Raw genomic sequence first — 24,676 nt, 5'->3', positions numbered from 1 at the left:
ACGCAATATTCCAAGTGCGGCCACACCAGAGTTTTGTGCAGCTGCAGCATGACCTTGTGGCTCTGAAACTCAATCCCTCTACCAATAAAAGCTAACACACTGTATGCCTTCTTAACGCCCTATCAATGTAGGTGGCAACTTTCAAGGATTTATATACATAGACACCGAGATCTCTCTGCTCATCCACACTATCAAGAATCTTATCATTAGCCCAGTTGTCTTTATTCCTGTTGCTCCTTCCAAAGTGAATCATCTCACACTTATCCACATTAAACTCCATTTACCACGTCTCAGCCTAGCTCTGCAGCTTATCTACATCCCTCTGTAAACTGCAACATCCTTTGTCACTAACCACAACTCCATTGACCTTAGTTTCATCTGCAAATTTACTAACCCATCCTTCTATGCAGTAAAAGCTAACACACTGTATGCCTTCTTAATGCCCTATCAACTTGGGTGGCAACTTTCAAGGATTTATGTACATAGACACCAAGATCTCTCTGTTCATCCACACTATCAAGAACTAATCATTAGCCCAGTACTCTTTATTCCTGTTGCTCCTTCCAAAGTGAATCACCACACACTTTTCCACATTAAACTCCATTCACCGCCTCTCAGCCCAGCTCTGCAGCTTATCTACATCCCTCTGTAACCTGCAACATTCTTTGTCACTATCCACAACTCCATTGACATTAGTGTCATCTGCAAATTTACTAACCCATCCTTCTACGCACTCATCCAAGTCATTTATAAAAATGACAAACAGCAGTGCCCCAAAACAGATCCTTGTGGTGCACCACTTGTGACTGAATTCCAGGATGAACATTTCACATCAACCACCAACCTCTGTGTTTTTTCAGCCAGCCAACTTCTGATCCAAAGCCCTAAATCATCCTCAATCCCATGCCTCCGTATTTTGAACAATAGTCAACCATGAGGAACCTTATCAAATGCCTTACTGAAATCCATATACACCACATCAAATACTGTATTTTCATCCACCTGTTTGGTCATCATGTCAAAGAACTCAATAAGTTTTGTGAGGCACAGCTTATCCTTCATAAAACCATGTTGACTATCCCTAATCAACTTATTCCTCTTGAGATGATTATAAATCTTATATTTTATAGCCTATTCCAACACTTTACCCACAACCGAAGAAAGGATCATACATCTATAAATACCAGGGTTGGCTCTACTCCCCTTCTTGAACAAGGTGACAATGCTTGCTATCCTCCAGTCTTCTAGCACTATTCTTGTAGCCAATTATGACATAAAGATCAAAGCCAAAGGCTCTTCAATCTCCTCCCTGGCTTCCCAGAGAATCCTAGGATAAATCCTATCTGGCCCAGGGGAACTTACCTATTTTCACACTTTCCAGAATCTCCAACACCTCCTCCTTGCAAACCTCAATCCTGTCTTGTTGCACTTATCTCAGTATTCTCCTTGATAACATTGTCTTTTTCCAGTGTGAGTATTGACAAAAAGTATTCATTAGCGCTTTCTCATTCCCCTTGGCCTCCATGCACAACTTCTCCTCCTGTTCTTGATTGGCGTTAATCTTACCTGAGTCATTCTTTTATTCCTGATGTACCTATAGAAAGCTTTAGGGTTTTCCTTGAGCCTACCTGCCGATGACTTCTCATGTCCCCTCCTGGTTCTTCTTAGCACTCTCTTTAGGTCTTTCCTGGCTAACATGTAACTCTCAAGTGCCCTAACTGAGCCTTCACATCTCATCCTAACATAAGCCTTCTTCTTCATCTTGGCAAGACATTAATCTTTAGATTAGATTACTTACAGTGTGGAAACAGGCCCTTCGGCCCAACAAGTCCACACCGACCCGCCGAAGCGCAACCCACCCATACCCCTACATTTACCCCTTACCTAACACTACAGGCAATTTAGCATGGCCAATTCACCTGACCCGCACATCTTTGGACTATGGGAGGAAACCGGAGCACCCGGAGGAAACCCACGCAGACACGGGGAGAACGTGCAAACTCCACACAGTCTGTCGCCTGAGTCGGGAAATGAATCCGGGTCTCAGGCGCTGTGAGGCAGCAGTAATCTACTAATCTTCTTTAGTAAACCACGGCTCCCTCACTCAACCACTTCTTCCTTGCCTGACAGGTACATACTTATCAAGGACACGCAGTAGCTGTTCCTTGAATAAGCTCCACGTTTCAATTATGCCCATCCCTACAGTGTCCTTCCCTATCCTATGGATCCTAAATCTTGCCTAATTGCATCACAATTGCCTTTCCCCCAGCAATAAGTCCTGCCCTGCAATGTATACTTATCCCTTTCCATTGCTAAAGCTAACATAACCAAATTGTGGTCACTATCACCAAAATGCTCACCTACTTCCAAATCTGTCACGGAGCACGGTGGCTCGATGGTTAGCACTGCTGCCTCACAGTACCAGGGACCTGGTTCAATTCCCACCTCAGGTGACTGTGTTGGGTTTGCACACTTACCCTGTTTCTGCGTGGGTTTCCTTTGGGTGCTCCAGTTTCCTCCCACTGTCCAAGATGTGCAGGTTAGGTGAATTGACCAAGCTAAACTGGCCAGAGTATTCATGGATGTGTAGCTGGGGTGCAGAGGTCAGGAGTATTTGTAGAATGACAGGATAGACAAATGGGTCTGGCTAGGTTACTCTTCAGAGGGTCGGTGTGGACTTGATGTGCTGAAGGACATGCTTCCACACTGTAGGGATTCTATTCTAACACCTGGCCAGGGGCATTACCCAGTACTAAACCCAATGTGACCTCACCTCTTGTTGGTTTGTCTACATACTGTGTCAGGAAACCCTCTTGCACACATTGGAAAAAAAACTGACCCATCTAATGTACTCAAACTATCACATTTCCTGTCAATTTTTGGAAACTTAAAGCCCCATAACAACTACCTAGTTACTCTCACTCCTACACAGAAATACCTTTGCCATCCTTTCCTCTACATCTCTGGAACTATTTGGAGGCCCATTGAAAATTCCCAACAGGGTGACCTCTCCTTTCCTGTTTCTAACCTCAGCCCATATTACCTCAGTAGATGAGTCCCCAAATGTCCTTTCTCCTACTGTAATACTGTCCTTGACTAACAATGCCACACCTCTCCTTTTTCTTTTACCAACTTCTGTTCTTACTGAAACATTTAAATCCCGGAAACTGCAACAACCATTCTATACTTATACAACAAAAAACTGAGATGCTAATTTCATTAACCTTTTCTCATCTGCCAAACAAACTCAAGGTAAAAGTGCTGAATCTTCTGTATTCACATTACACTTTAAATCTCAATGCTGGCAAATGGAATATTTTCTGATCATTAAAAGATTTCACCATGTTCTTCATCATGGAAACATGGAAGATGACATATGATTCAAAGATACCACAACTGAATTCAGACTAAACAGAAGGGGATAATTACCTGTTTCTATAAGACCATAAGACCATAAGACATAAGAGTGAAAGTAAGGCCATTAGGCCCATCGAGTCCACTCTGCCATTCAATCATGGCTGATGGGCATTTCAACTCCACTTACTCGCATTCTCCCCGTAGCCCTTAATTCCTTGTGACATCAAAAATTTATCAATCTCTGCCTTGAAGACATTTAACATCCCGGCCTCCACTGCACTCAGCAGCAATGAATGCCACGGGCCCACTGCTCTCTGGCTGAAGAAATGTCTCCGTATTTCTGTTCTGAATTTACCCCCTCTAATTCTAAGGCTGTGTACACGGGTCCTAGTCTCCTTACCTAATGGAAACAATTTCCTAGTGTCCACCTTTTCCAAGCTATGTATTATCTTGTAAGTTTCTATTAGATCTCCCCTTAATCTTCTAAACTCCAATGAATACAATCCCAGGATCCTTAGCCGTTCCTGGTATATTAGACTTACCATTCCAGGGATCTTCCGTGTGAATCTCTGCGGGACACACTCCAGTGCCAGTATGTCCTTCCTGAGGTGTGGGGACCAAAACTGGACACAGTACTCCAAATGGGGCCTAACCAGAGCTTTATAAAGGCTCAGTAGCACATCACTGTTTTTATATTCCAACCTTCTTGAGATAAATGACAACATTGCATTTGCTTTCTTAATCATGGACTCAACCTGCATGTTTCCCTTTAGAGGATCCTCGACCAGCACTCCCAGATCCCTTTGTACTTTGACTTTATGAATTTTCTCACCATTTAGAAAGTCGTCCATGCTTGTATTCTTTTTTCCAAAGTGCAAGATCTCACATTTGCTTACATTGAATTCCATCAGCCATTTCCTGGACCTCACCTTACTCAGCAGCCTCCCGTGTGGCACCTTATCAAAGGCCTTTTGGAAGTCTAGATAGACCACATCCACTGGGTTTCCCTGGTCTAACCTACTTGTCACCTCTTCAAAGAATTCCAACAGGTTTTTCAGGCACGACCTCCCCTTACTAAATCCATGTTGGCTTGTTCTAATCCGACCCTGCTCTTCCAAGAATTTAGAAACCTCATCCTTAATGATGGATTCTAGAATTTTACCAACAACCGAGGTTAGGCTAATTGGCCTATAATTTTTCATCTTTTGTCTTGATCCTTTCTTGAACAAGGGGGTTACAACAGCAATCTTCCAATCATCCAGGACTTTCCCTGACTCCAGTGACTTTTGAAAGATCTTAACCAGCGCCTCCGCTATTTCCTCAGCCACCTCCCTCAGAACTCTAGGATGTAGCCCATCGGGGCCAGGAGATTTATCAATTTTAAGACCTTTTAGCTTTTCTAGCACTTTCTCTTTTGTAATGGCAACCATACACAACTCAGTCCCCTGACTCCCTTTAATTGTTGGGATATTACTCATGTCTTCCAGTGTGAAGATTGACGCAAAGTACTTCTTAAATTCTCCAGCTATTTCCTTATCTCCCATCACTAGACTTCCAGCATCAGTTTGAAGTGGCCCAATGTCAACTTTTGCCTGTCGGTTTGTTTCTTATGTATTGAAAAAAAATTTTACTATCATTTCTAACATTACTGACTAGCTTACCTTCATATTTGATCCTCTCCTTCCTTATTACTCTCTTTGTTATCCTTTGTTTTTGTAGCCTTCCCAATCTTCTGATTTCCCAGTGCTCTTGGCCACTTTATAGGATATTTCTTTTTCTTTAATACATTTCCTGACTTCCTTTATCAGGCATGGCTGTCTAATGTCTCCCTGGATAATCTTTATTTTCTTGGGGATGAACCTCTGTACAATGTCTTCAATTATACCCACAAACTCCTGTATTTTTGTTCTACTGTTTCCGTTTCTATCTGAGATGTATTCGTGCTGGCAATTTAGGAGGAGAGTCGGTCATCAAATAGTTTCACCAACTGCAACTAAATTGAGACCTAAACCAGGTCTTTAAGAATCTATTCTTCTTTCCCACCTTATCCAAGCTGTCTCTTGGCAAATACATATACTTCCACTTATATACCAACAAACAATTAGCTCTCTCTCATCACCACTGTTCTTGACCTCTCTAGCTCCTCTGATCAGACTTAAATGTTTGACTGATAATCAGTATTTAATCAGCAGCAAATTCCTCCAACTAAATATTATGAATCTGTCACAATACTAGTCTCTTTTTTGCTAAAGACTGTTCCTTGGCTTAAGGAGACCCTGTCCTTGATTTTATTTCATAGGGGTAATAAACTGGGCCGAGCTCTGATCAGTCTGGTTTGGTACAGAGATGAAAAGGATTTTGAGAGACCTTTTGTTTATACATAAACAGATGAGACTTCAGGCCAAACTGGTCATGTTTTAGAAGTGACCTGTATAATGAAATGGGAGTGGTCAGCTCTCTAGCCGGGCAGTTTTATTTCAGTCTTGAACTGGTTGGAAGTTCAACAAGAAGCTGTGTGGAAATTCTCTCTCTATTTTCTTCCCTTCAACTTCAACCTGTAAGTATGTGTTCCATTTATACTGATTTTTAAAAGGGTGTTTTCATATTGGGACAGTTGTGTATATTCAGAACAGCATAATTAAGTCTAGTTGGATAGGTTGAGTTGTGTAGAGGTTCTTTATTCTGTTCTTTGTGTTTCATTGTGTAATTTTGTGAATAATTTTTTGTCTATTTCAAAACCTAGTAGTCAACAGAGCTAACCAACTCCGGGTAATTTTCACTTTACTCTTACTGAAACAAATTGCAAAGTTATGGTCTGAGCTGCCTGCCTAAGAATGTTTTGAGTGGTCTGGCTTAGTCCATAACACAACTCCAAAGCCATTGTCTTCTGTCCCCATCATAAATTCCATTCCTTAATCACCCTTTACATCTATTTTCTTGATGGACTGAATGAAGTTTTTGCAACCTTGGCATTCCACATGACTCTGATCCCTCTCAAATTCCATTGCCAAGAAAGTTTTATCCATTTCCCATCTCTGTCCTGACTCTAGCTCATCTTTTGTTGAAATCTCATTCATGGCTTTCTTATCTCTGAATAACATTACTCCAAACTATACTTGATTGACTTCCTATGCTGCACTCTTCATCAACCTTACCTTATTCAAACCTCTACTACTCATGTCCTAACTAGCAGTAAATCCCATTTACCTTTCACCTCTGTACTCACTGACCTACATTAACTTCCAGTCTGAGCATGTCTTCTTTTTAAATGATCACTTTCTCAAATTCTTGTTGGGCTTGTTTTTTAAACACCTTCACAGTACGTTGAGAAAGTCTGAAAGTTCAATGTGTAAAGCTGATAACCCATCACTTGAAATCCCTCTGCTCTGCTGCAATTATTTTACCATGTGGAGGAACTGGTGTTGGGCTGGGGTGTACAAAATTAAAAATCACACAACACCAGGTTATAGTTCGACAGGTTTATTTGGAAGCACCAGTTTTTGGAACATTGCTTCTTCATCCACAACCACATGATGAAGGAGCAGCATTCCAAAACCTGGTGCTTCCAAATAAACCTGTTGGTCTATAACCTGGAGTTGAATGATTTTTACTGCAATTCTTTTGAACAGATAACATTTCAAGTAAGTTATGGAAAGCAGGATTTGGATGCCGGTTTGCTCACTGAGCTGTAAGGTTCATTTCCAGATCTTTCATCACCCTACTAGGTAACATCTTCAGTGGGCCTCTGGGTGAAGCACTGCTGATAATGCCTGCTTTATATTTATATGTTTGGGTTTCTTTGGGTTGGTGATGTCAGAACATTATTTCAATGAACCAACACACACTGCAGCACAGAGGAACTATGCAGAGTAGACTGTGTATTCACAAAGAATGGGTACCCAGTGAACACAGTCTGCCGATTTCTCAGCAACGACCCAGGCAAGCAGACGAAACCTGTCCAGAATCCCTCCATCAAAGACATCTCAGAAATGACTGCCAGACTACTCAGATCACTTGGCATCATAGTAGCCCACAAAACCACCAACACACTAAAAAGGCAGCTAATGAACTTGAAAGACCCTATACAGACACAAGCAAAACTAGTGTCATTTACGAAGTACCGTGCAAGGACTATATCAAACACTACATGGGACAAACAGGCAGAAAACTAGCCACAAAACGACATGACCCTCTCTCACTAGTATCCTTACATACAGATAAAGAAGGAGCCCACTTAGACTGGGACAACATAACCATCCTAGGAAAAGCCAAACAGAGACACACATGAGAATTCCGAGAAGCATGGAATTCATCAACAAATACATGGAGTTAGACCTCATTTACCATCCCCTGAGGAAAAAATAGGAAATGACATCACAGCCGGAAATGATGTCACCACAGGAAATGACATCACCAACCCAAAAAAACCCAAACATATTATTAGAAAGCAGGCTTCATCAGCAGTGCTTCACCCGGAGGCCCACTAAAGGTGTTACCTAGTAGGGTGACGAAACGTGTGGAAATGAATCTTCCAGCTCAGCGAGCAAACCTACACCCAGAACCTCAACCTGAGCTACAAATCTTCACAAAAGTTGCTAAAGCAGAATTTCATGTTTTAATGTCTCATAATTTCAGCATCAGACAGGCAGAGGAATGTGAGAGAACTGGTCCCTTCCTATAGTGTTCTTTTGTTTGAGAAAACTGCTAATTCATTCCATATACATAAATCCTGCTCTTGAAGACAAACATTAAATACTTCCAAATGCAATTAAGGGTATACATGTCTTTGAGATCTTCTTTACCAAAAAAGTGTAGAATAAGGGATTAATTTAAATCAGGTGGCAATGGGGCTGATAACAGAGAAAGGAAGTGTCTGAGGGGGAGACTGTTAACAAAATAACAATCAGTGTTGAGCTCCTACTTGTATGGAAGGTATGGTTAAAGGATTGAAAATACTTTACCATGATTACATCTGGCTTATTGGTACAGCAGAGAAGATAGGAGCAAACAAACAGTTTTACACTGTAAAGGACAGGTACAAACTACGTCTTAGACAGACAGAATCATGGTATAAGCTTCCTCTTCATGGCCAATTCCAATCCCAAAACATATCAGATCAGCGGGCAACACTCAAAACAAACTGATCTGAAGGCATACAAAAAAACCCACTGATGATGACATGAAAGCACAAGTAAAAGAAAATAAAAATGATGTTGACCTTATAGAAAAGAGCAGTGTATTCCTCAGATGCAGTAAGGCAGAAAAGGCTTTGGAAGGATTGAAGACTTTGGAAGCAGAAGAGTCTTCAGGAGATGAAAGATTTCAGCAGCACATTCTCCCCATGTCTACATGGGTTTCCTACAGGTGCTACAGTGTCCTTCCACAGTCCAAAGATGTGCAGGTTAGGTTGATTGGAAATGCTAAATTGCATGTAATGTCCAGGGATGTGCGGACTAGGTCGATTAGGCACGGAAAATGTAGGGTTACAGCTAGAGGGGTGGGTCTGGGTGGGATGCTTTTCAAAAGATTGGTGTGGACTCAAATGGGCCACATGGCCTGCTTTCACACTATAGGGATTCTATGACAAGTTATCAACACCCACTACCTCCGAAAGAGAAGAGAGCTGGAAACGCCATTTTAAGACATTCAGAACAGCCTCCTGCAAAAGCCCAGAAGCCATTAGACTTTTGCAATTGGACCAATGGCTTCCAATGTCCTACAGAGGCATGAGTTGATGTATCAGTCGAAGCATTAGGGGAGATTTTAAAGGCATTTGAAACTTCAATCCAAAGAAAAGCTTAATCATGTAGAATAAAATTCTGTGGGAAGTCAGAGAAGTGATTGCTGGGCCTCTTGCTGAGATATTTCTATCATCGATAGTCATAGGTGAGGTGCCGGAAGACCGGAGGTTGGCTAACGTGGTGCCATTGTTTAAGAAGGGCGGTAAAGACAAGCCAGGGAACTATAGACCAGTGAGCCTGACGTCGGTGGTGGGCAAATTGTTGGAGGGAATCCTGAGGGATAGGGTGTACATGTATTTGGAAAGGCAAGGACTGATTTGGGATAGTCAACATGGCTTTGTGAGTGGGAAATTATGTCTCACAAACTTGATTGAATTTTTTTAAAGAAGTAATAAAGAGGATTGATGAGGGCAGAGCAGTATGTGATCTTTATGGACTTCAATAAGGCGTTCGACAAGGTTCCCCATGGGAGACTGGTTAGCAAGGTTAGATCTCACGGAATAAAGGGAGAACTAGCCATTTGGATACAGAGTTGGCTCAAAGGTAAAAGACAGACGGTGGTGGTGGAGGGTTGTTTTTCAGACTGGAGGCCTGTGATCAGTGGAGCGCCACAAGGATTGGTGATGGGTCCTCTACTTTTTGTCATTTACATAAATGATTTGGATGCGAGCATAAGAAGTATAGTTAGTAAGTTTGCAGATGACACCAAAATTGGAGGTGTGGTGGACAGCGAAGAAGGTTACCTCAGATTACAACAGGATCTTGATCAGATGGGCCAATGGGCTGAGAAGTGGCAGATGGAGTTTAATTCAGATAAATGCGAGGTGCTGCATTTTGGGAAAGTAAATCTTAGCTGGATTTACACACTTAATGGTAATGTCCTAGAGAGTGTTGCTGAACAAAGAGACCTGGGAGTACAGGTTCATAGCTTCTTGAAAGTGGAGTCACAGGTAGATAGGATAGTGAAGAAGGTGTTTGGTATGCTTTCCTTTATTGGTCAGAGTACTGAGTACAGGAGTTGGGAGGTCATGTTGCAGCTGTACAGGATATTGGTTAGGCTACTGTTGGAATATTGCTTGCAATTCTGGTCTCCTTCCTATCGGAAAGATGTTGTGAAACTTGAAAGGGAAGGTTTACAAGGATGTTGCCAGGGTTGGAGGATTTGAGTTATAGGGAGAGGCTGAACAGGTTGGGGCTGTTTTTCCTGTACTGTCGGAGGCTGAGGGGTGACCTTTTAGAGATTTACAAAATTATGAGGGGCATGGTTAGGATAAATAGACAAAGTCTTTCCCTGGGGTCAGGGAGTCCAGAACTAGAGGGCATAGGTTTAGGGTGAGAGGGGAAAGATATAAAAGAGACCTAAGGGGCAATGTTTTCACGCAGAGGGTAGTACGTGTATGGAATGAGCTGCCTGAAGAATTAGTGGAGGCTGGTACAATTCCAATATTTAAGAGGTTAAAAATCACACAACACCAGGTTATAGTCCAACAGGTTTAATTGGAAGCACACTGGCTTTCGGAGTGTTGCTCCTTCATCAGGTGGTAGTGTGTTTCCAATTAAACCTGTTGGACTATAACCTGGTGTGGTGTGATTTTTAACTTTGTACATCCCAGTCCAACACCGACATCTCCAAATCATACACTTAAAAGGTATTTGGATGGGTATATGACTAGGAAGGGTTTAGAGGGATGTGGGCCGAGTGCTGGCAGGTGGGACTAGATTAAGTTGGGGTTTCTGGTCGGCATGGACGGGTTGGACTGAAGGGTGTGTTTCCATACTGTACATCTCTACGATTCTATGACTCTAAGTAGAGCAGTCAGAGCTCCAGGCAAATCTGCTGATGTGTTTACAAACAAGCTATACAGATTAGCTCATACATCTGGCTGCAGATCTTTGAAAGATTAATTAGTCCACAACTGGATAATCCCTGATGCAATCGATAGTGCTTTATCGGAGCTTTTGCAGTCAAAGAAAGATTTGGCCCCATTAGAAGGCTATGAATTACTTGAAACAGACTGAAAAGATGAGGCAAGATCCCTCTCAAACACCCTCCCTCACACTCCCTTCCTTACACACTCTCCTTCCCTCACCATCCCTCTCTTATCATTCCTCATATTCTCCCTCAGTCACCATCCCTCTCTCACACTGCTGTCCCTCTCGCTTATACTCACTCCTCTGATCCCCTGTGGACACCTGTTGACAAGCCTGGCCTTGAGCGGAGACTAAAGATGGCTGCTCCTTCCTACAGAAACCCAGTGGAAAGGTCTACCATTCTGCCAAGAATGGAAATGACATTTTTGATGGGAATGTGTCTCCAGAAATACTGGAGGTCTGTAAACACCTTTAAAACAACAAGTAGGTGCTTCTGACCATGTTAGAATCTGTAAGATAGGCAATAAGGAAAGTCAGTTATCAGATTTTCCAGAAGATATTGATGGTACTGACAAGAAATTCTGGTCAGTCATATTGAAAGTCAATCACTTCTCTTCACAAATGCTGACTGACTGTTGACCATTTCAAGTATTTTCAGTTTTTATTGCAGGCTTCCAGCATCTACAGTATGTTACTTCTATATTTTCGAAGTTTATTCTGTGGTTTCTTGAAACAAACACTGGCAGTAGAACATGGTCAGAGTGCTGTCCTATGTGTTAGTACACATAACACACCCCACAAAGATCTGCTTCTTATTGAGAGTTTATTAACAACACTAACAATTTACGTTTCTAAAATACACAGACTTATACATTGGCTAGTTGTGTGCTTACTGACTATTACTATTTGGAGCAGCTCAAATGGTTAGCACTGATGTCTCACAGCACCAGGAACCTCGGTTCATTCCCATCCTTGGGAAAATGTCTATGTGGAACATGTATGTTCACCCTGTTTCCTCCCACAGTCCAAAGAAATGCACATTAGGTGGATTGGCCATAGGGAATGCAGGTTTGCTGGGATAGGGTAAGGGAGTGAGTCTGGGCGGGATGCTCTTTGAAGAATTGGTGTGGACTCAATCGGCCGAATGACCTGCTTCCACACTGTAGAGATTCTATACAGTATATTTATATAACTGACGGATTGGTAACACTATATTGGCTCCATTACAGTTAGAGAGTAAATGCGGTGGGTACTTGTGGACTGGAACGTCACATGCTGTGATACAATGGAATACCATTGAATCCTACAGTGTGGAAACAGGCCTTTTGACCCAACAAGCCCATTCCAAACCTTTGGAAAGTATCCCACGCAGCCTCATTCCCCCACCCTACATTTCCCTTGACATGTACCTAAACTACAGATCCCTGAACACTATGGGCAATTTAGCATGGGCACTATGGGCAATCTGCATAACCTGAACATCTTGGGACTGTGGGAGGAAATCAGAGCACCCAGAGGAAACCATGCAGACACAGGGAGAATGTGCAAATGCCACACAGGCAGTCACCTGAGGTTGGAATTGAATCTGGGTCCCTGGCACCAATAGGCAATAGTGCTAACCACTGAGACATCTTGCTGTCACTTGTCTTAAGGGTGTCTTATAGACACAAGCCCATTTGATTTGGAATCTATTCCATGATACAACAGTTACCTCAGTAACAGGGTTAAGAGAATGCTGTGGTTTGTAGGTAAAAATTACAGCAATGTCATCGCTGGGCAACTAATCTATAATGGAATGCAATGGCTTCTCAACTACCATCTTGCTCAATATCAGGCTGTCCCTCCCTATGCTTTACTCAGAATAGCACAATTTGAGTTTCAGTCAAGCTCAGTTTGTTGGGAAAACAATTTCTGATTTGTAAGTCCTGTAAAAGATTTGATCGCTGTATTATATTAAAGAAACGAAAAGAACTGCAGATGCTGGAAATCAAAAATAGAATCAGAAATTTCTCGAAAAACTCAGCACGTCTGGCACCATCTGTGGAGAGAAAGCAGAATTAATATTTGAGTTGAGTGATCTATCTTTAGAAAGGGTATTAGGACATTGAGCTCAGTGATCAGCAATGACCCTATTGAATAGCAGAGAGCAGGCTCGAGGGGCTGAATGGCCAACTCCTATTCCTATTTTCATCTTCCAAGACTGATGTGACTGTCCTGCTGTTAGTTAGACAATGAAGTAGCAAGGCAAAATGCTTAGGTGCGCACGTGTCTTGTTTAAATTACAGTTGTATCCTGATGCAGATCTCCTTCTCATGTTTCAATTGCATTAATCTGAGCTGCAGCATGCTCCCCATTGTATCTAATTACGGGAGAGGATTTATTAATCCTTCACGTTAAGATTGTGGTTTAGCCTGACAGCCCATTAAGCTGAAGCTTAAAGCTTTCTTTGAAGTGTGAACGCGAGCCATGGCCGTTGGTAGCAGGTGAAGGTTTAGTGTGAAATGTGTTGCGGGGTCTGTGGTGACGGTGACGTTGGACAGGTGGTGGCTACAAGGTGTGCACTCTGTAGGTTTGTATTGTGCCTTTGTGAAGTGGTTACTGTGCACAGGTGGGCCATCTGTACAGCTGCTCCTCAAGACAGGTCTCATTGTGCTGTATAGTGACTTACTTAAGACTCAAAGGTGAGATTGGTTAGTGCGGTGTGGGATTTTTCCAGTTTAATCACTAGCAGCTTTAAAGGGATCCAAGGCAAATCTTTTGAGATTTGCTGCTTGATTACTTTTTATTTTAAAAAGAAAGGTGTGGTTCCACACTGTAAGTAATCCAATCTAATCTAATCTAAATACTTGAAAGAAATATGTTATTTGCTTCTTCTTCCATTCCACTGCTGAAGATGATGCATGGTCACATCTGAGGATCCATACTTAAAGAGATCAGGAGTCAGAGGGTGGAATCTCAAGAATTATAGTCCCATTTTCAACCTACGCTCCCTTCAGGCACAGCCTCCAGCTCTTGACCCTCAAGGTTAGATGTTCAGTTATTGAATGTAGTCAAGACAGACATTGATATAGCTTCAAAAATTGTTAAGGTAAATAAAGAATATGGAGACAGTTTTGGAGGGTGAACTTGAGGTGAGTGAATTAGTCACAATCATTTTGAATGAGGAAGCAGTCTTGAATGGTTGTTCAGCCTGGTCCTGGTCCTTTTTCTTATGCTCCTAATATGCCCTTAGCTGAACACCTGACTCCTGAATACTTGTCCCTTTAATCAGTTTTTACAAAGATAAGGATGCTGGACGTTTGGATTAAGGCAGATTGTGTTTGACTGGACATCTTCTTGCTCAACCCAAGTTTTCCCTTCTGTTGCTCAGAAATTCAAACTGGGAACAGAAACCACAAATGACTCGTTTCCTGAACTTCACTACAATTGACATGGCTCATTCTGGTTGAATGGGGCTATAGGTCAAAGAATTTCCTCACTTGTTATTGTCCTTAAGATCCCAACTACCCCTAATGACACTGAGGGAGAACTTCTTCCAAATACAGTTTGCAAAAAGAGAACTGCTGTCTTGTGTCACAACTGGTAATTTGAAGTTCATGCAAATCAAGAGTTCATTGTGGGCTTCTGCTAGACTTCCTCAATGTTTATTTTTGAGGTGCTTAAGGTTTTGATGAGTTGTGCCAGGCTACTATTCTCCGATAAAATACATCTTCCCCAAAACAGCCAATAAGCAGATGAAGTATGTCTGCTTATTTTGACTGCAGCCTCAGATGATGACAATATTTCAGACATCTGTTTTCACCGAGACAAGGCGCATTGCCCTTAGAAAGCACTCTGACCCTTTGTGTCCAACTTCCAGACCCCAAGGGTTGAGTGTTTGCCAGGATCAGTTGTTAACTGAGTGTTTTCTTTTGAGTTTAGGATGCAAGCTCATTAACAAGTTGAGCTGAAACTAAAAGCACTCAGTGTACTTGACTTCTAACAGCTGGAGAGACAGGCAGACCCTTCATTATCTCTTCATCTCGATACAAATGGAGAAGCCACAGGTTGAAGGACAGTACCTAAGATGAATGTCATGAGGCATTTGTGTTTTTTTGGCAGACTTATGTTAATGGACTACTTACTAACTCCATTTTTGTTCAAATGAAATATTTCAAACAGCTGGAGTGTCGTTTATGCCTGTCAGAGGAGTCTTATCTGCACAGCCTTAGTGAGCTCAAAGCTACTAACTCGTTAATGGTTTACATTCAGTTTGCTTCATCCATGAAAATGAGTACAGCTTTATTCATTCTCTGACTGCTCAGAAATTATTTCGGGTGCAGCACTCGTATTCCAGTTCAAAGCTGGACATTGTCTCAAATGATCTCTGAGCGAGTCAATGAACTTTTCCCAATAATCTGAAATTCAAACCCAAAATCATAATGTGATGCAGCTTTTATGTGTCACCAGGAGACAAAGCACAGACTTACTCTAGCTTTGCGTAGGCAGATTGGCTCATTCAGAAGCCTCCTTACTTCTGAGTCAGATGGCAATGAGTTCAAACTCCGGTTCAACTCCAGCACTTAATCTAACTTGACACTTCAGTATAGTTTTGAAGGAGTGATGTGGTGTTAAAATTGCCAACTCTCAGATAAGCTGTTCAACAGAGGCCCCTGGTCAGATACACATTGAAGATCACATGGCATGACTTCAAAGGAGAGTAAGGAGTTGGTGTGCTTTGCATTTCTCCCTCAGCTAGCATACTCCAAAAATGAACTAGCTGGTAATTCATCTCATTCGTGTTTGTAAAAATATGTCATGCAGAATGGCTGCCACATGCACTCACATAATTTGGTATCCATATGAAACACTTTATGAGGTTTCTCAGAGATGCACTGTGATGTAAATATACCACGTTTTGTTCTCTAATGTGAACGCAAATTTGAATTTTGTAAAGGCTAGGGCAGGTCAGTACAGCTTGGACAAATGGACTTTTAGCCTTTTACACATGCCAGAATTTCAACATTTCAGTAGCATTCCTACTGAGTGCAATATGACTTGCCTGTTCAACTGTATACTCAGACTGCTCAGCTCTGACTGAACTAAATCCAGTCAACATCACAAAGTGGAGCTGAGTGATATTATACTTAACTAAAAGGGCATCAAGCTTTTACTTATGTTGTGGAAACAATATTTACTGAAGTAACTAAGTGTATGACTAATTCTTTTACTGTTTCAAAAGTGTGTAATTAGTAAAAACAAAATTCAAGGAAGAAAACAGTCGATTCAGAAAGGACTAAACTGGAGAGTGCAAAGCCTGTTCCAATTGCAGCATTAGGCTCTCTGACTGGGCTTCTTGCGAATCCAAATGTGAATGAGTCAACCATTCGCAGCCATACCTTGTAACCTCTAGGTCTTCTGGAATTATCCTCTTCACCTGTGACCAATGTGCCCCTCTTTACTCCTTTAATCTGCACTTTAAACCTACCTTTAACCAACGTATTGGACATGTATCCTATTATTAACTCCTATATGTTAAACAACACTTAGAGGAAACACCGAGGGTGGCAAGAGCACAAAATGCACTCTGGGTGGGGGACTACAATCAGTACTGATTATGCTGGTCAGATCCAAAAAGACTGGGTCAGCAGCATGTGGTAAGGGAACCAATAAGAAGGAGAAATATAGTGACTTCATCCTCATCAATCTGCCAGCTGCAGATGCATCTGTCCTTGACAGTATCAGTAAGAATGACCACTGCACAGTTCTTGTGGAGACAAAGTCCCATCTTTACATTGAGAATACCCTCCATTGTGTTGTGGGACATTATCAAAATGAGACAGACTTCGAACAGATGTAGCAACTCAAGATGGACATCCATGAGCTGCTGTAGTAGCAGTGTGTAGTGTCTACAAGATACACTGCAGAAATTTACCAAAAATCCTTAAACAGCACCTTCCAAACCAACAACCACTTCCATATAGAAAGACAAGGGCAACTGTTAAGTGGGAACACCATCACCTGCAAGTTTCCTTCCAAGCCTCTCAACATCCTGACTTGGAAATCCATCACTGTTCCTTCAGTGCTGCCAAGTCAACATCCTGGAATTCCCTCCCTAAAGATGTTTTGGGTCTACCTACAGCCCATGAACTGCAATGGTGCAAGAAGGGAGCAAATCATCACCTTCTCCGGGACAACTAAGGATCTGCAATAAATGCTGACCCACCCATGTCCAACAAATATAGACCCCTATAAGCTCTATCCCTGAAATCTTCCATTATCCTCAAGATGCTCTTTAAACCTTTGATCAAGGTCTTGGTTTAGTATCCCACTATTCTTGTGTTTAGCAACTAATAAACTCACTTTATTGTTGACTCCTGATTCAATTGGTTCCTATTAAAACATAAATTCATCTGGTCTGTGTAGCCTTGTTGTGACTAAGGAAGGGAACAGGTGAATACAGAAGGATAGCTAGTTTATCCCTCCTCACCTGGGAGCCTAAGGATTTGGAATATCCCATCTGGAATCACAGTTAATAGATAACCTCATCCATGGGACTGGTTGTAACAATTTTATTACAGTCTAATAATCTTTTCTCAGTACAATGCTTGTGAGAGATAACATGAACGTTTAGTTAGAATATAATTAGCTTTAATTACTAGCTGCTACTGAAATGAACAGAGAAACAGTTGTGACTTTTAATTTTCAATGAAATAATTAATTAGTTTAATTCTAGTATTCTTTTTTGCAGAATGCAAAAGCTGGGTGTGAGTAATGCTTTCAATGCGAGAGATAAAAAGCAAAATGCTTTTGGAGAACTGGAGATGGAGGAACAATTATTTTTGTTATTCATCCACGAGATGTGGGTATTGTTGGCTATGCCAGCCTAAATAGTCTTGAGAAGGTTGTAATGAATTGCCTTCCTGAACCGCTGCTACCCAAGCACTGTTAGGAATGAAGATCCATAAAGTTGACTCAGAACAACTGAAGCAGCTTTGTTAGTGCAGTGTATCTTGTGGATGATATGTAAGCTGCTTCTGTGTGTGGTGTTGGACTGAATGGAGCACCACTGAAATAGAGGCACTGTTCTGTCAAACTGCTTGGGCAGAATTTTCCATTTAGGAATTAAAATATAGTGTTGTCATATTGGATGGTGTCATATCTACCAAGGCCTGGCTAACTTATCCACGCCAAAAAGATGCTTTGTGAGTTACTTGGTGAGCAAGCCAGCCATTCTCACCAGGGGTGTCCCTTGGCACCCAGGAACCACCTTGTATAAATCGAGGGCCTTTGAAAGAAACTGGCATCTATGAGTGGTCTCAGATATATGAGTCACAACAGCTCCCGAGCTATCCAGTGCATTACCTGGCTGTTGTGGTAACAAATTAGTTGGACATTAAGGGAATGGAATCCTTTTCTGCGGTCATGACCAGGGTCAGAACCCTAAGTAGTGTGGACATTTTTAACAAGTAATTCTAAAACGTATTCTTTTAAAAGTGATTTGACATAGCTGGGGATGTAAATGAATTGCCTGCCTGGATAGGGGGAGAGACAGAGAGAGAAAGAGAGACAGAGAGAGAGAGCCTTGAAAGTCATACCTACAATGTGCAGGCAAATTCAAACAACATCTCTTCAAAAAGGGGAAGAGGCACATCACATACTGAAGTGTAATTTCCTGTGACTACAAGGATTACTAGGGCATAGAATATAGAAGCAACGAAGCATTGTTACAACTTTATATAATGTTGGTTAGGCCACAGATGGAATACTGGATATTGTTCTGCTCACCCCATTATTGGAAGGAGGTGATTGCACTGGAGAAGGTGGAAAGGAAATTCGCCACTGGATAGGCTCGATCTGTCTTCCTTGGAACAGAGGTGGCTGTGGGAGAACCCGAATGACATACACAAAAATATAAGAGGTAGACACAGGAAGGATCAGGAGAATCCTTTCCCCAAAGCAGACATTTATGAGACCAGAGCATGCAAGTTGAAGATGAGAAGTCAGTGGATTCAGGAGATCTGAGGAAATGGTTTTTCACTCAGAGGGTGGTAGAAATATGGAATGAGAGGCTAGTGGAAGCAGGTATTATCACAGCTATTTAAAAGTAGCTGGATGATCACTTAAACTGCCAGGGCGTAGGGGGCTATGGACCAAATGCAGGTAAATGGGATCAGTGTAATTCAGTGTTTGTTAGTCTGCATAGATGTGGTGAGTCGAAGGGCCTGTATCTACACTGTTTGATGCTTTGACTCTGTAATAAGTTTAGATTATTTATAGTGTGGAAATAGGCCCTTCAGCCCAACAAGTCCACACCGACCCTCCAAAAGAGCAACCCACCCAGACCCATTCCCCTACATCTAACACTACAGGCAATTTAGCATGGCAAATTCACCTAATCTGCACATCTTTGGACTGTGGGAGGAAACCCACACAGAGAATATGCAAATTCTACATAGACATGTTGCCTGAGGTGGGAATTGAACACAGGTCTTTAGCACTGATAAGGCAGCAGTGCTAACCACCGTGCCACCTCATAAGGAGCTGGTGTCACCAACAGCAAGCTATCCCAGGTGGATTATGTCTGAAACTGTAGACATGTTTTGCATTTTCACAGAACACACAAGGACAGGGGTTAAAAAGCCAGAGTCAATTCTATTGGAGTCTGCTAATTGGACTGGATGTTTTTGTATGTACCAGTCTGGGTTCAAGTATTAGCATACTGTGAAGGTCACAGTCAAAGTACTATCCCCTAGTCATCCCTGTTGTGGTAAAGAGATGCTTTCACTCTGAGTGCTAGCAGCCAGACAAGAGAATCAGAATTACAAAATCTCAACCAATCTGCAAAACTAAAGACTGTGAAATCAACTGTTCAACTCCCAGCATCATTATTACCGAGAACTTTCACTGTAAGGCTACAATGTTCAACTATCTGCTCCCTGTCAACAATTCAGAGAATTATGTTTGCATCTGCTTTTTAATTGTTATCGCTTTAGAAATCACCTCTCATTTTAATCTGTGTGCATATTTGTTCTTTTTTAACCAATTCTTCTCATGTGTAATAATGAACAAATTCAATCTTATTAAACTCAAGGAAGCCTTGTTAAATTGGCTTTTTTAGAAGTGTAAATTCATTTAGATCTGGGAGAGAGTTATTTATAAGGGAAGAGATTCGCTTTAAAATTAACCTTGTTGCAGCCAACCGAAAGAGCAGCTAAAGAAAGAAGGGGAGCCAAATCACCCTTTCTCATCCACCAGTTTCAGGATTTGGGGTCTCTTTTCTGCAATTATAATGAATTGGGTGAACCTTGCCTGGAGTTTAGGCATGGCACTGTAGCTAAGACCTATCCATATTCTGCCACTTCCCCTCTTCCCAGCCATACCACCGGATCCCTGCACTAAAAGCCTTTGTTTGTTGATGAGGATATGGCAGCTGCAAATTCAAGTCATACTCCTCTTGCTTATTCACACAATCTTGACATCTCCAAGACCACGTCTTGGCCAATGGAGAAGGTCAATTATTGAGGCAATGTGCCTTGCTCCATGATGCACATTGGCATTATAGATGACTAAACAGCAACTGGGGCACAATGTTGTCTCAATCTGTACTTTGTGAGGGCAGAATTGGATGGTGTGCAAAATGTTTAGGTTCTGCTTAATTCTGAAGAGACAAGTTCACACCAAAAGATATTGTGTAATCCCTGGACTCCTAATGACTGGCTTGCCCTTTAGGAAGCCTGAATTCTTCTCCCACTTTGGTTGCTCTTTGTGGATAGCAAAACCTGATTGTGCATCCATTCCTGATGAAGGACTCTGGCCTGAAACATCGAATTTCCTGTTCCTTGGATGCTGCCTGACCTGCTGCGCTTTAACCAGCAACACATTTTCAGCTGTGCATCAATATGGTAAGGTTTCAACTTTGCGTTGTATGCAGGAACTTGCAAACTCCACCTGGGAGACAAGAATTGTCCTCCCCATTATACTCCACTGACCTTTCACTCTACTCTTGTTTATTTATTCCCTTAAAGTCTTCCTGCTCCACTCTCTCCCAAGAACAGACTGACAAGTTGCTAATGTCCTTGCTGGCCCGACACTCTTCCCACATCGAGACGATGCACTCGCCCTCAAGAAGCTACCAATTCCCTCCCATGACCTTCTCGTGTCCCTATACTATGTGCAATTACCCCTATCCCAGTGATCGTTTCCCTCAGAGACCCATGAGACCAATCTCCAGATTTGAACTGCTCACAGCCTCAGTGTTGCAGTATTTTAGTTTGTCATCTCCCTTTCATGCAAACATTTCGATCTGCTCCAGTGTTCCAGAGAAGTGCTGGTGAAACAGCGCCTCTTCAGGCATTACACAGACTCCTGGACCCAACATTGAATTCACCAATTTTACACCATGAATCGATTTTGATCCTTCTCTTTCTTTGCTATATCCCAGCCCAAATCTTGTTCCTCATGTTTTTTGAGCTGTTATAGAGTCATAAAGATGTACAGCATCTTTGGTCCTACCCATCCATGCCGAACAGATATCCCAACCCAATCTAGTCTCACCTGCCAGCACCCGGCCCATATCCCTCCAAACCCTTCCTATTCATATACCCATCCAAATGCCTCTTAAATATTGCAATTGTACTAGCCTCCACCATTTCCTCTGGTAGCTCATCCCTCCTTTGTTTCTTCAATACAACCATTTTACCATCCTTTGCTTTTTTCTTCAAGGTACCTCAGTCAGTTAATCACCGCTGACCAATCCTGAGCCAAGATCCTCCCTTTTATTCTGCCTTTCAACAATAACTCAGCAGATTCCTGCCTGCTTTCAGTTCTGAAGAGGTGTCCTACTCGATTTGAAATGTCGAAAGCCCCTCTCCTCACAGACGCTGCCCGGGCCTACTGAGTATTTGCAGCCTTGTTCATTTTCATTTCAGGAATCTCCACTTTGTCCAGGGCCCCACAATGCAGGCTGTGAAAATAGGTGTCATGGGAGGTTATTACGTCAATTCTGTGCAAGCTGTACTGGGACCACAACTGTTTTTCTGAATTAGGCACACACTCCATTTTTCAGCTGGAACTGGGATTAAAGAAAATAAAACAGTGCCAAGAAAATGGCTGCAGCACCCCAAAAGTCTTCTTTCATTTCATTTTCTGTTCTTGCACCAGAATGGGCAGAAGATTTTCTCTACGCACGGTGATGACGATTTGGAAAAGAAAGTCAAAGATCTACGTTTCCACTTGATGTTAGGATCCTGACTTCAAGACTGTTTCAGAGTCCTGATTCCACATTGCATTGGTGTGACACAACTGGTTATTTTGGAAGGTTTTAGCCAAAGAATGACTGAGAAGGACCACTCACCATGTTGGCTCCATGCACTCCCGTGTTGGGAAGGTCAACAGGAGGGTCTCTGAATACTGGGAGAGCAGCAGCCAGCTGAGGGAGAGAAAGCACACAGAGGAAACCTCAAGGTAGCTGTGTTCTCTCACTCCCTTGATGATTATTGAAAATATGGCGGCCTTGGTGCATGTTGAGCTGTTCACAGAGGCAATATATTTTTAACTTGTGACTGCACTTTGATTGCAAATATTGCTGCAGTTTTTAGAACTACGTCATTTTACACATCAACTTGGTCATTTGGCCAAAATGTCATTGAAATCGAAAAGAAAGTCACCATAAGGCCTAGATTAGATTCTCTATTAGAATCAAGAGGCTCAGAACAAATCAACAGTACAGTGCAGCTTTGTGAATCCATCAAACAGTTGATCATTTCACTTCATTTTACAAGGTGCCTTCGTATTAGTTTGCACAGCAGAGATAGGTAAATGTTAACCCAGCTGGGTGTATCTGTCGATTATTCAATTCTGAAAAATGTGTTGCTGGAAAAGCGCAGCAGGTCAGGCAGCATCCAAGGAGCAGGAGAATAGACGTTTTGGCATAAGCCCTTCTTTAGGAACACATTTTTCAGCTCTGATCTCCAGCATCTGCAGTCCTCACTTTCTCCTAGATTATTCAATTCTGCCCATGTCTTCACTCTGCAGCCCATAGAACGGCGAAAGTGAGGACAGCAGATGCTAGAGATTAGAGTCAGGAGTGTGGTGCTGGAAAAGCACAGCAAGCCAGGCAGCATCCGAAGAGCAGGAAAATTGACATTTCAGGCAAAAGCCCTTCATCAAGAATGAGGCTGGGAGCCTAGGGGGTGAGGGGGTGGGATTAGTGCAAAGATAGCTAAGAGTACAAAAGGTTGGGGCTAAAGGCGATAGGTCAGATGGACGAGAGGGTGGTGCAGATAGTTGGGAAGGAGGATGGACAGATGGGACAGGTCATGAGGGCAGTACTGAGCTGGAAGGTTGGAAGTGGGATAAGGTGGGGGAGGGAAATGAGGGAGCTGATGAAATCCATGTTGTGGGGTTGGAGGGTCCTGAGGCGGAAGATGAGGTGTTGTTCCTCCAGGCTTCGGGTAGTAAGGGAATGGCTATGGAAGAGGCCCAGGACCTGCGTGTCCTCGACAGAGTGGGAGGGAGTGTTGAGGTTTTCGACCACTGAGTGGTGGGGTTGTTTGGTGTGGGTGTCCTGGAGGTGTTCTCTGAAGCACTCTGTGAGTAGGTGTTCTGTTTCCCCATGTAGAGGACAGCGTATCGGGAGCAATGGATACAGTAAATGATATACGTGTGGAAGCGCAGGTAAAACTTTGATGGATGTAGAAGGCTCCTTTGGTGCCTTGGACGGAAGTGAGGGAGATGGTGGGCGCAGGATTTGTAATTCCTGCAGTGTCGGGGAAGGTGCCGGGAGGGGAGGTTGGGTGTTGGAGGGGGGGGGGAGGGGGATGCAGGCGTGGACCTGATAAGGTCGTCGCGGAGTGAACTGCCTTTACAGTAAGCGGATAGGAGTGGGGAGGGAAATATATTTCTGTTGGTGAGGTCCATCTAAAGGTGGCTGAAATATTGGAGGATGATGCAATGCACATGGAGGTTGGTGGGGGTAGGGGTGGGTGGAAGGTGAGGACCAGTGGGTTTCTGTCCTTGTTGAGGTTGGAGGGGTGGAGTTTGAGGGTGGAGGTGTGGGATGTGGATGAGATGAGCTGGAGGGCATCATCAACCACATGGAAGGGGAAATTGCAGCCTTTAAAGAAGAAAGCCATTTGGTGTGTTCTGTGATGGAACTGGTCCTACCAGGAGCAGATGTGGCGGAGGCGAAGGAATTGGGAATAAAGGATAGCATTTTGGCAGGAGACAGGGTGGGAGGAGTTGTAATCCAGGTACTGTGGGAGTTGGTGAGTTTGTAGAAAATGTCAGTGTTGAGTCGGGCATCGTTGATGGAGATGGAGTGGTCCAGGAAGGGGAGAGAGGTGTCAGAGATGGTCCAGGTGAACTTGAGGTGAGGGTGGAGTGTGTTGGTGAAATTGATGAACTTTTCAACCTCCTCTGGGAGCACAAGGTGGCATCGATGCAGTCATCAATGTAGCAGAGGAGGAGGTGGGGAGTGGTGCCAGTGTAACTACGGAAGATGGACTGGTCTATGTAGACAACAAAGACCAGGCATAGCTGGGGCCCATGCAGATGTCCATGGCTACCCTGTTCATCTGGACGAACTGGGATGATTCAAAGGCAAAATTGTTGAGGATGAGCACCAGGTTAGCCAAATGAATAAGAGTGTCAGTGAAGGGGTACTGGTGGGAATGCCAGGAGAGGAGGCCCTGGACGCCTTGATCAGGGTGGACGGAGGTGTACAG

At 42.8% G+C, this 24,676-nt stretch overlaps 1 pseudogene; it reads right to left on the bottom strand.

The window, feature by feature from the left end:
• LOC132820618 (small ribosomal subunit protein eS24-like) overlaps positions 1 to 24,676 on the bottom strand; it is a 53,205-nt pseudogene that overhangs the window by 17,431 nt on the left and 11,098 nt on the right.

Source organism: Hemiscyllium ocellatum, chromosome 12, assembly GCF_020745735.1.
Source record: "Hemiscyllium ocellatum isolate sHemOce1 chromosome 12, sHemOce1.pat.X.cur, whole genome shotgun sequence".
NCBI classification, from domain to species: domain Eukaryota; kingdom Metazoa; phylum Chordata; class Chondrichthyes; order Orectolobiformes; family Hemiscylliidae; genus Hemiscyllium; species Hemiscyllium ocellatum.
The sequence above is the reverse complement of the archived record's forward strand: the minus strand, read 5'-3'. Positions and strand labels throughout refer to the sequence as shown.